This window comes from Cydia fagiglandana, chromosome 9 (genome assembly GCF_963556715.1).
Source record: "Cydia fagiglandana chromosome 9, ilCydFagi1.1, whole genome shotgun sequence".
Lineage (NCBI taxonomy): Eukaryota > Metazoa > Arthropoda > Insecta > Lepidoptera > Tortricidae > Cydia > Cydia fagiglandana.
Window position 1 is genome coordinate 20,774,552 of NC_085940.1, and position 11,992 is coordinate 20,786,543.

The 11,992-nt window shown below is 35.7% G+C and overlaps 1 pseudogene; it reads left to right on the forward strand.

Annotated features, from left to right (window-relative positions):
- Window positions 1-7,959, forward strand: part of LOC134667808 (uncharacterized) — a 29,150-nt pseudogene extending 21,191 nt beyond the window's left edge.
- The last annotated feature ends 4,033 nt before the right edge of the window (window positions 7,960-11,992 follow it).

Consider the following 11,992-nt stretch of genomic DNA (forward strand, 5'->3'; position numbering starts at 1 on the left):
CTAATAAAACCTCCACGAACAGAAATGGGTGACATATTTTATAAGATTTGACAGTATCCAAGAAGAATCTTCAGATTCAGAATCATTAAACGGCAATTAAGCCACTAGTATTGGGTTGCCTATAATAATTTTTCTGTGAATGTACTCGTAAACCTCTATCCGTTAGTATGCGATTCATTAATGGACGCACCATGGCCTAAATCGGGACACAGTTCTTTAACACGTAATGTTAATAATCAGTGAACATTATTAATTACGCTCAAATGCTTAAGTTTCAGTACATGTAAAAGTACATATGAGCTGTACTTTTAATTGTTAGTACAATCGGCATCAAATAGATAGTGACGGCCAAAGTGACCAAATATAGTTATAGGATCTAAATGTGAACGAATAAGGTCAGGTGAGGCATATTAGGCCCACCTTTATATTAACTGAAATAGTTTTATTAATAATCAGGATATTATGACCAAACCAATTCAATATATATTTCTCATTTGTTCATGTTTCTTACACTGTTACTGTTACTGTTACCGACACAAACACCAGAGAGGAGGAGATCAAAATACGCATCCAAAACGCCCTGCGGTGCAGTGCAGCCCTCCACAAAGTGTTGGTGTCCGGGCTTCTCAGCAAACATACAAAGTTACGGATATATAAAACCGTTATACGGCCTATCCTAATGTATGGCTGTGAGGCCTGGTCCCTAACACTAAAAGAAGAAGGTCAGCTCCTGGTAGCAGAGAGAAAAGTTTATCGCAAGATCCTGGGACCTATTCAGAGAGATGACGGCACCTGGAGGATCTGGAAAAATGCCGAGATCGAGGAGTTAGTGGCCGAACCCAATATCATCGGCGAAACGAAAGCGCACAGACTTCGCTGGTTCGGTCACCTACTCTGAATGGGAGAGGATCGGGCTGTCAAGAAGGCGTTCTTGGGACGACCGACTGGTAGCCGTCCGGTGGGTCGGCCCAGGTATCGCTGGGAAGACAGTGTGGCGGCGGATCTACTTCAGCTTCGCGTCAGTAACTGGCAGGAAGTTGCACAGGATCGGGACAGGTGGCACGCTCTCGTTTCGGAGGCCAAGACTCTCTTTGGATCGCTGAGCCAAAATAGTTAGTTAGTTAGTTAGTTCATGTTTCTTAATATACCAAAATAGTTATAAAAATATTCCGGCGCTTTTGAAAAATCCATTTTATAAAAAAAACATACCATGTTGGTTCGGAACCGGGCCTTGTTACTGACAGTGGGCCTTCTTACAATTAGTCATAGTACAAGTTCAAGAATAACAGAAAATACTACCGGGCCTTATTAGCTTTTATCATGAATTAATTTCATCTTAAATTTAAAATGGTCTATAGTAAAATACGGCCTACATGAGTCATGGAAAAACAAATTGTATTTTATTTAGTACCTATATGTTGTTCAAAATCTTCAGTAAGCTAACTTATAAGAGTCTATCTATTATAATTAATCTAGATTGACAGTTTACTTAGCAAATTGTACTTTTACCTTTAGGTTTTATGTCGGAAATATTTCACCCAATTTGTACTGAAACATAAGCATTTGAGCGTAATTAATGATGTTTACTGATTGTTAATCTTAAATATACCTATTATGTAGGGCACTTAAATTATTTTAGCGGACCAAGCGGATGTGTATGTTTGTGGACCACGTTTTTATTTAAATAATTAAATTGTAATTCATTCAAAAAAAGTTATTACAATTAGGGATTTAAATACCTCACCTACCTTATTACAAAGCATTACAAAAATGTCCAAAGGCCAAAGCCACGCCGATAAGACATAAGACCTCATAAACGACTTCATAAATATAAACGTTCACTGAAAAAACCCAAATTCATTTCTGATAATTTTATTTCGTTACTGAGTTATCGTTTTGCACCGAATATCAATGAAATAAAAGCACGTTGTTGTTTGATAGATACATTTATATAAACATCGTCACATGAAACCAATATAGGTACTCGTAAACCAGACCACTGCGATGCTACTGGCTTTAAATATCGTTCTTTCAACTGATGATATAGCCACAAAAACCCGCTGAAACTGCAGGTCGAGTCTTGATTTCAATTTCTTGATGATATATCATTGCATTAACTTTCAAAGCACATGATAGTTCTTAGAATAGCAACAAAACTGGTTGAAACTAAGAATTTTATTGCTGAAATTATGTGAACAACATTGCTTCGTCTTCATAAATAAAATTTTAATAGTTTATATTGTTTAGGCTAAAATGTGAAGAATTTTGTTGATAAATTGTTTATCTAGTATATTGACATTATGTCATATGTTTTTAAAATGACGTAACATGAATACCAGCACAATGAAAATTTATTCCAATAAGAAATAACAAATCTTCAAACTTTTTCATTTTAAGTGAATTAGGAAGAAGGTAATTACACTGATTTGGTTGTATTAATATATTTTATTAAATAATTTGTCATATTTTTTAAGTATTATGACTTGTGAATAAAAATAAATCGAAATTTTAATGACTCTAGCTCTCCGTGTGACGTTATTTATTTACCCTATTTATTTTGAACACAGTTTTTCACTGGTATCATCATTCGTATACGGACATGAATTTCTGTCAATATATATGCCAAATCGAAATGTCAACTCGGGAGAAAGAAGTAAGCGTCCGCTTCCAACGGCCCACAGCGGGCATCTGAGGAGAAGGAGAATTTGACAGATATGGCGGATGTATGGAAATTATACGAAAGTTTACGTTTACGATTGAATTTCTCTGTAGCCTTTAAGAGGAAAAATAGGAAAAGCCTGATTCGTTGTAGTCCAGTTATCTGGCTTTCGAAATCACTCGATTTTATAGCATGAGCATCGATTTTTTTATACAAATTTTACTAAACGCTGACACTCGTTCGTCACGTTTTAGGTACAACTTTGCATAAGTGTATTTATTATATTGTAAAACATTTCAGATTTTCAAGGGTGATTCGTTGTAAACACACTCTTTGGGATAATAATGACATTTATTATATTTTTTTTTATCAAGAGATGTGAACGCTAGCGACTAAACGGTGACTGCCTTTTTCGCTGAATTTGCTCGATGCAGTCTTAAAAAAACAGTATGGATTAATCTAAAAGGTTTCAAATTACATGGAACATTTTTGCAGAAATAAAAAATGTATAAAGATTTTGCAAAAACGTTCCAACCCACATGGATCATTTAAGAAACAATTAAATGTGCGTTTTATGAATTTAGTATAATGTTCCAAGACAAGTGGAACATTATAACGATATGTTATTCTATTAAGAGTTTTTAACAATATGTTTCAGTATGCATGTAATGTTTTTACTTTATTTTGAGTACACGTCCTTGGCATAATGGTGGGTTGGAACATTTGGGTCAAACTTTATTGATGAAACTAACCTAAAAATACTAGCATCTTTGTGTGCACATGATGTAATATGTCAAAAATAGTACCCTGGTTATGGTAACTCATTTTCGAGTGACTTGTGGTTTGGAACGTTTTCGCGTAACTACGTCCATGTGATAATTAAATAACAGAACGTCATTAACAAAGCTATTGAAACCTCTGCAATTTTAGAGTCTTAAAATAATAAACAATTATGGTAAGCTTGTTGAGGTAGATAAAATACTCTTATTATACATACTCACAATAAGATTAACGTGGAGAAAACGGTCTATAAGAGAACACCGTCTACAAACTATTGTCACTTTAACTCTTGCGTTTGTTCACATACTCCACTTACAGAGGAAACTCTTCGTTTTTGACTGTGTCTATGTACAAGCAGGAGGATATGTACCACCGCAGGAGTTCGAAGTGATCAGGAGTTTGTCGATGGTCTTCTCCACATTACTTTATATTAAAAGTTGTCTCACTGGTACCCTGTATTTCTAGTCGTTTTAAAATCCTAATGTTAGGTCAATAATGTCATTATCCAATGGCTGTTTTAGCAATATTCTGAATATTCCTTTATCCCTTATAAATTACACGCCATTTTCATTTATAGCCTCATTAAAGTCAACGGCTACCAATTTCACATACCTACCAAAACCACGCTCTAGTTTATCGATCATCGGATTCATGCTATCATCCCTTTCACTTATCAACATCGCTTAATTAGTGTGAAAGGGAGGGCTGATCGAAAATCTGTTTCGAATGCACATTTTGGTCGGTAGTTGACGTGTTGACGCCCCGTATATTGCGGAGTTTGTGAAAATCGCCGGTATAAAGTGCTGCGGTTTCGGCCACATTAAGCTTTCATGGCAATTTGCTGTTGGTCAATTAATGATTATTCGGTTAGCGTGTCAATTATGACTTTAATATTTACATCAGTCATGTGCATTAAATTGATGCTAGTGTTTATGCATTAGTATAATCGACTATGATGGTTTTATGTGACAGGTGCTGGTTTATATGTCCTCCTATCTGAACCAGGTTTCTATTTTAAAAATCACGCCTCTCCCGCGGGCCAATTCGAATGTGAACTGACATCAAACCTACAATTAGATTAATATTGGGATCATAATATATCAGATGGCAGGCGTCTCGCTCGCATACTATGCATAATATTTAATACTTGTGCAGACAAATCTGAGCTAGTTTCTCGGTCTTGGGTCATCTCAGATGGGATTTGGGCATTCATAAGAGCTTGTTGCTAGGCCTACATGAATAAAGTATATTTTGAGTTGCATATCCTTCTTCACTGATTCCAGCCATATCAGTCGGCATTCGTCGGATTATCATAGGTAATGTAATTAATTTTATATTTCGCCGGCAGTGACGCTAAAGCAAGACCCGGTGATAACCGGAGTCCCGAGCAGCGTGCAGCTGGGAGAGGACGTGATGCTGAACTGCTCGACGGGCCCGGCCATGCCACCCGCCAACATACAGTGGTACATTGATGGGAAACCTGAAATTGTAAGTATAACCATACAAGAAATTGAAATTGTAAGTATAGTATAGTATTGTGCTGATGAAGATAATAATTTTGTGAACTTAGTTTAAATGTAAATACTTTTTTAATGTATATTTGCATGTATACTTGTATACTTATAGCAAATAAATTATATGACTATGACTATGACTATGACTATGACTATGACTGTATTAATGTGCCTAGTTTTATAACTGGAGTCCCAAGCAGCTGGGGGACGTCATTACTGTTCGACGGGCCCGGCCATATACAACGTACAATGGTTCAGTGATGGTAAACCAGAAATTTTAAATACCTATAGATGTCACACAATAAGCTGAAACAAAAATTGGGGGCAGGTGCAACTTTAAATAGAAATGCCCATCAACATCAAAAAATAAGTTACTGACATAAAAATAAAGACACTATTATTACGGCTCGGCCACGACATCGAGCGACTTGCGACGGAGAGAGCGATAACCATAGGTTGGAGCGAAAGGTCCGATCGCTGTGTCACGCTCCAACCTATGGTTATCGCACCCACCGTCGCAAGTCGCTCGATGTCGTGGCCGAGCCGTAAATGTGACCATAAAGCGCGGCAAGATATCAGCCAGATTAAAGTAATGTGATGCGATATTAACAGACTTCATGCCACTTCTCTGCTCACACTCGTAACTCGATACTTGGCTTTGTTTGCTTCGGCCACGGAAATCTTTGGGTCAAAGTAGTAGTCATATTAAGTAGTAAATATTGGAACGTACTCGCGCGTTGCACTGACCATATAGCTAAACCAATTTTTTTTTCTCCCACCAGATCCAACCCTGGGAAGGTAACACAGAAGTGACGGTTGCCAACGACGAAGGTCTGCGCATGAGCTGGCGGCCCCTTCGGTTGACGATCAGCACGCCGCGAGGCGCAGTGGCGGTGCGGTGCGAGGCGAGGCAACCGGTGCGGCCGCCGTATGTGCGGACCACTAATGTGAGCCTGGCTGTGGCGCGGTCGCCGCATTTATCCATGTTCACAGCTTCGGGTGAGTGACTAATACTAGATGCTAGTGACTAATGGTAACATTCCATTTCTAACCGCAGCGCAGCTGCACTACCGGTACTGAACGCGTCGCTGTCATTGTCAATTTCCATAGTAAAATGAACAGTAATGCAGCTGTCGTTTGAAATGGACTGTCACCCTGAGACTAATACTCGTAGTTTATAATACTACTATTTAATAGTATACAGTAGACTAGAGTTAGACCAAGACAAGAACGATATTGATATTAGCACAAGAAGTACACATTTCACTTTTTACCACACTGGCTCGGAAAGGCTTACTTAGCACATCAAAAACTGATAGCAAAGTTGCATTTTATTCACATGTGAGGCCAAGTAATCAAATGCAAATTGTGAGTTGTTTTCTTATGTTTGCTGGTAGAATTGATTTTTAATGATAAATATTTAATTCAAAACATTCATTTGAATTTGATTTTGTTTGATATTTTACATTTAATATTTGCTTCGGGTTAGTATGGTGAACATTTTTGTGTTTCACTCGGGAGCAAATTTTGTTTAACCCTCGTGCTTTGAAACCCTCGCAACGCTTAATATTCCATTTTTTCGCAAATTACCGAAATTCGCAAATTGCGGGGATCTTTCTTTTTTACTCCAATGAAGGCGTAATTAGAGTGACAGAAAAATGCCCGCAATTTGCGAACTTCGTTTTCGCGTTTATATATTAGCCCTGTATATGCGTCTTTTTGCACTGACAGATTGTTTTACAACGTAAATACAACGACACAATAATGTAGCTGTTAAACAATAAATCTTCCCACCACACTATGATCTAGAAATCTATCATCATTCATCTCCTCGCAGTCCGTCCGTCCGTCTGTCCGCCCAATTATGTTCCCCCGTCTATCCATCAAGGGTTGTGACGGAGTGCGCGATTAAATATCTTATTTATGTGGATTTTCGGAGACTGCAGCTGGAAACATTTTTTTCCGAATGAGCAAACTGGTATTTGCTTTGAAATATTATGTTGGCTACAGTCCCTATCCTTTTTTGGTATTGATATTTAAGTAGGTGAAATATTCGTTTTCATGGGTCGTAAATTATGATACAGCCAAATAAAAATGGCTCTGTGAGATGTACACCTCGCGAGCACAATGTAAAATTGAAAAATGTATGGCTCCGCCATTTTTAAATATTTCCAAAAACTGTGTAAAATGGAGAAATATAGGTATTTTATCCTCAAACCTGCTCACAAAATTTCATGAGAATCGGTTGAGAATTATTGCGACCTAGAGGTGACTATAGAGGTTAGAGCTAGAGGAGAACATGCTGACATACGAAAGCATTTTTACCAAGCTAAAACGGAGACCTTCGATAACGCTCGGTCAATAAGGTAATCGTTACAAATTTTCGACCTGAGAAACCTTTCGGGACATTATCAGATAGGTATATAATTATTAATTAGTAACAGAAAACAACTGACAATAATGACTAAGTAACTGCGCGATTCGAACTTTAAGATCGACGTCAATTATTAGATCTAGAAACGATATGGATTTCATATGTTAGTGTCAAATGTGCCGTTTCTTCAAACAAAAACGTCACTTTTGACACTGACACATCTAATCCATATCGTTTCTAAATCTATTACCTGACGTATCTTAAAGTTCGAATCGGGTCGTAAGGCCGGAGCCCCAATGCTGCGCACGCTACATCTATGGCCCACGTTTCAAATACAAACCGTGGGCAAGCCCACGAAATTTTGTATGGGTCGTGTACATAGCGTGCGCAGCAGTGAGGTTCCGGCCTAAGGGTCATGTTTGATTGGAAGTATCAGCGCCACCTAGCGTCATATCTTACAACTATTATAACAACATCCTTTTGCCAACAGGCTCGAGCACGGCGCAGGCTGCGCTGGCGCTGCTGGCCGGCGCGTCGCTGCATCTATTGTGTAAAAGTGCCTTGACTGAAGTGTAGTTTAGGACTAATGTTTACGGAGCCGTCACCGTCAAGGGTCGATCGCAGCTGCTTACTTTAACACGGAAACCATTTTAAACTTATATGTGACATCGAAATGATGTCATTTTGTTCTCAATTATACCCGTGCGTTTCACTCGCATCGATACATGTACGGACAAATACGAGCGAAATGCACGCGTAATTGTAAATTCGGATTGACCTCATAAATCGTTTTGCTGATGAAATTGTATGTGTTTATGCGGGTTCAAATCCTGGCCTAAGTAGTCGATTATAATTTTTTTATGTTTGTTTTAATACAAACTATAGTCGTAATAGCTTTAATTTTATGTAAAAGAGATTGCAATGAAAAAAGAGAATAGGTTAATAATAGGTAAGTAGGTATATATCTCAATGACACTTATTTATCACCTATTCCACTGCTAGATTTAATACTGTCAAATAAACTGATTGACAATTGTAGGTTTATTAATGGTCCAGTATGAACACACTCCGAATCCGTTTGAATCGTAAATGAACAGAATGGTAACAGGATTTATTGAAAAGTCCAGTTCTATAATTAAATTATAAATTATCGGGATCGAAAAGGTTGCCGACCACCGCCGACTAGCTTACTCTCCGTCCCGCTGCTAATTATAATTACGTTGTGACAACCCTTATTCGGCGGGATCAGGGATAGCAAACAATGGGTTCGAGACAATAGAGATTAAAAGATTTTGCCAAATTAAGCACATTACGTTTCATAGAATTTGGCGTGACTTTAAGAGATATTAACTCAATCAATTTACTTAAGTCAGATTTACAGGGCCATTTTTAATACAGTTTTTTTACACGTGTGAAATATATAACAATTCGTATCAATTTATACGGAAAGAAATCCAGTCTCTATTGTAAAAATTCATTGAAAAACGTAACACAATTGTGAATATATAAAATAAAGTTATTTGTGGTTCGAATTTGAATTTTATTAAAATTGCTGCGATTGACCCCTAGTGCAAGAAAAAAATAAACCAGTGCTGCATTGTGTAATTTTTACAATGTTTTCATAACTATATAACTAGTTAATCTCTAATTCATTTCCCGAATCGCGGCGTTTATTTAGGATTTGATTACACTGAATATGTTTTTAAATGTTTAAAGTAGATCTCAAAAGATATTTCAAAATTTATGTTTGTGATCAATTAATTGATATACAAATAAACACAGATAATACAAAAAATATTTATTGTAAAAAAGTAAATATGCAGTTCTGTGCAGACTTGAGGTCTATTATAATTTTGAATAAGAAAATAGTTATATTATGATAAAATCAATTTACTATTTAAATATAGCAAGCACTGAATTTGAATGTTCTAGGTCACGTAAATTTGTAATTATTTACATATGTTGGGAAGCTAACTAAAATACCGTGTCTAAATTAAATGAGTGTATTGTAAAGTCTAAAAAATATGTGTAAATTGTTGTTAAGTATATTAATTCGACAACGTTCTAACTATTTCTATTCATGTTGATGTGCATTTGTTTTATTATATATATAGATAGTTTTTTATTAAATTTAAGTACAATTATGAATACTTACGAGTCAACTGTCAAACTTGTCACTCATCTTAGTAAAAATGAACGAATTTAGTTTACATTACAGTAGGTATTAGGTGAACCTAATTTAAAACATTGCGTAGGATTTTAAAAGAAAACGAAACAATAATAAGCTCTTCGTTGTTTTTGACACCCGTACAAATAAATTTCTCATCTTTGAAATTCTTTGATCACCTCTAGAATACGATCAGGTTTATCTTAACTCCAAATTCAAAGCAAAATCATTATTGGAATGTATTTTTTTATTGAAGCTTACTTTTATCACCTGCCCAATGTCTTCTCTTTTCAGTTTTTTGTCAGAAAAATAAAATATAGAGGGTGGTCTTAATCCGAAGTGTCTCGACGAAAAATGTTGATTACCCCTGCCTGAGGGGTGTCTCTGAGATATTGTGCCAAAGTGATGTGCCAAATTTTGTTTTTATGAACAACATGCTTTGTTTTGTATGGACTAAATCACTAAAGTGAAAAAATAATATGATAATTGTCATTATATCTTGGTATAACACTTTTTAACTTTAATACGTAAGATGGATTTGGGTAATCTCAAAAATCATTTAAAAAAACACTATCGTTTTTCGTTGTAATAAGAGTCTCTTTTCGGAACCATCTGCCACTTTTTTTAGTGTTTTTTTTTTCTTTCTGAATAACCTGAATTTACTTGATGAGTTAATTTACTATTGGTGGCTTATGAGAGAAAGTATTTTTTTCGTAGCATTAGATATAGTGACATGATCTTATTGTTTAAAAGACTTTTTGTGAGAACTTGATTATGTAAATTATAAATATAGTTTTTATTATTATTTAAAAATCGTTTCATAGCATACCTATTTACATACTTGTTAGTAAATACAGTCTACAGATTTGGAATGAAAAAGTTTTTTTTGTATTTGTCAATATCGCATTATTAGAATCATTGTAAAATATTAATAAAATAATTATGGAAATAGAAGGCTTATAAAACTACTTAGCGCTCAGTAGCCGTACCACGAGTTACCTATACCTACCTACGGTGGTTTTCTGATTTTCCAATTTTTCCAAATTTTAATATTTTCAAGTGACACGCATGGCATTTTGCTCGCACCAAAAAAGATTTTGAAAATCTGAATACCGCTCCAGGATGCCAATTTGTACTTACATTTTTATTTCAAAATGATTTTCCAATGTCATTTTGTCGCCATTCTTCCGCGCGTATACACGAGCTAATAAGAGCGAAATACACGCGCGAATGTTACCAAAATTAGATTTAATTCGTGATAAACTTACTTTTGCATAAATAAATATAAAACCAGAAAAAAATTTGAAACGTAAAATAAATAATTTACCATGAAATGGTAATGCTAACCCGAAAGTCAGAGCTGATATTCCGGCGAGACCGAGATTTGTGGGCAAAATTAGATTTCCAATTACAACAAAAATGTGCCCTCCTGTATTCACGCGCGTTAATTAAATGATTCGATTTTGTATTACCATGATACGAGTTTCCGAAATTTATCATATAAATAGAAGGCAAACATTGCGGCATATTGAAGTGTTGAGTCAACACCCGATTAGTGAACGAGACTGCCTCGGTTTCATGGTAAACGACCCGGGCTTTGTTTCATAAAGATCAGATGGTATCGTTCGGATTTAGACTACAGCAATTTTGATATTTTCGGCAGCAATGCAGTCGATTGCTGCTAAAAATATCAACGATCCAGGCAGCAACATAGATTTTGACATCGAATATGGATTGATATATTATGGCAGTTGTGAGGAGTTTCCGATATGATACTGATCTGTCACTGCTGTCAGTGGCAAAGGTTATTGTAAAAAAAAATTGGTTGAAGAAATGTCACTTTTACACTGACAGATCCGTATCATATTGGAAATAGATTGAATAATTAAATCGCCAACTGCCCTGTTAGTCTCTAAATAAAAATAAAAAACTACCTGATATCAGAGCAACGCTCCTATTCTGAAACACACTTTGTTCGTATCGTAAGCACACACGCGTATTTGAATGCCTTTCATTATGTGTCAGTTACATCAAGTACTAATATATATGTAGATATTTTCCATTAGGTACACACCAGAGCAATGGAAAGAGGTCAGATTGTATCACAGACTAACATACAATTGGATTTTACGAGTGTGAGTGATTTATTTTAATTACAATAAATATTTTAAATCTTAAAAATTTAGTGTAAAATAGTAGACTGTGTTTACTAATCGTCCTTCTGAATCTAAATCTATACTCGATAATATAACATACGTGTAAATACTTAATAAATATATGTAACTATATTGTCGGAACTCTATATTGTACATTGAAACTTTTAATGTCCTATTGTTTTTTGTTTTGGGGAGAAACGAGAGATATAGATATTCGTAAATTAAGGATAGTAAAAGAGGCGTAAAGTCTAACCCCCTTATTCATAAACGTTTACTAAAGTTGACAAGCCGATAGTAATCGTTTGTCTCTTTTCGACGTACTAGTACGATGGAAAGGGACAA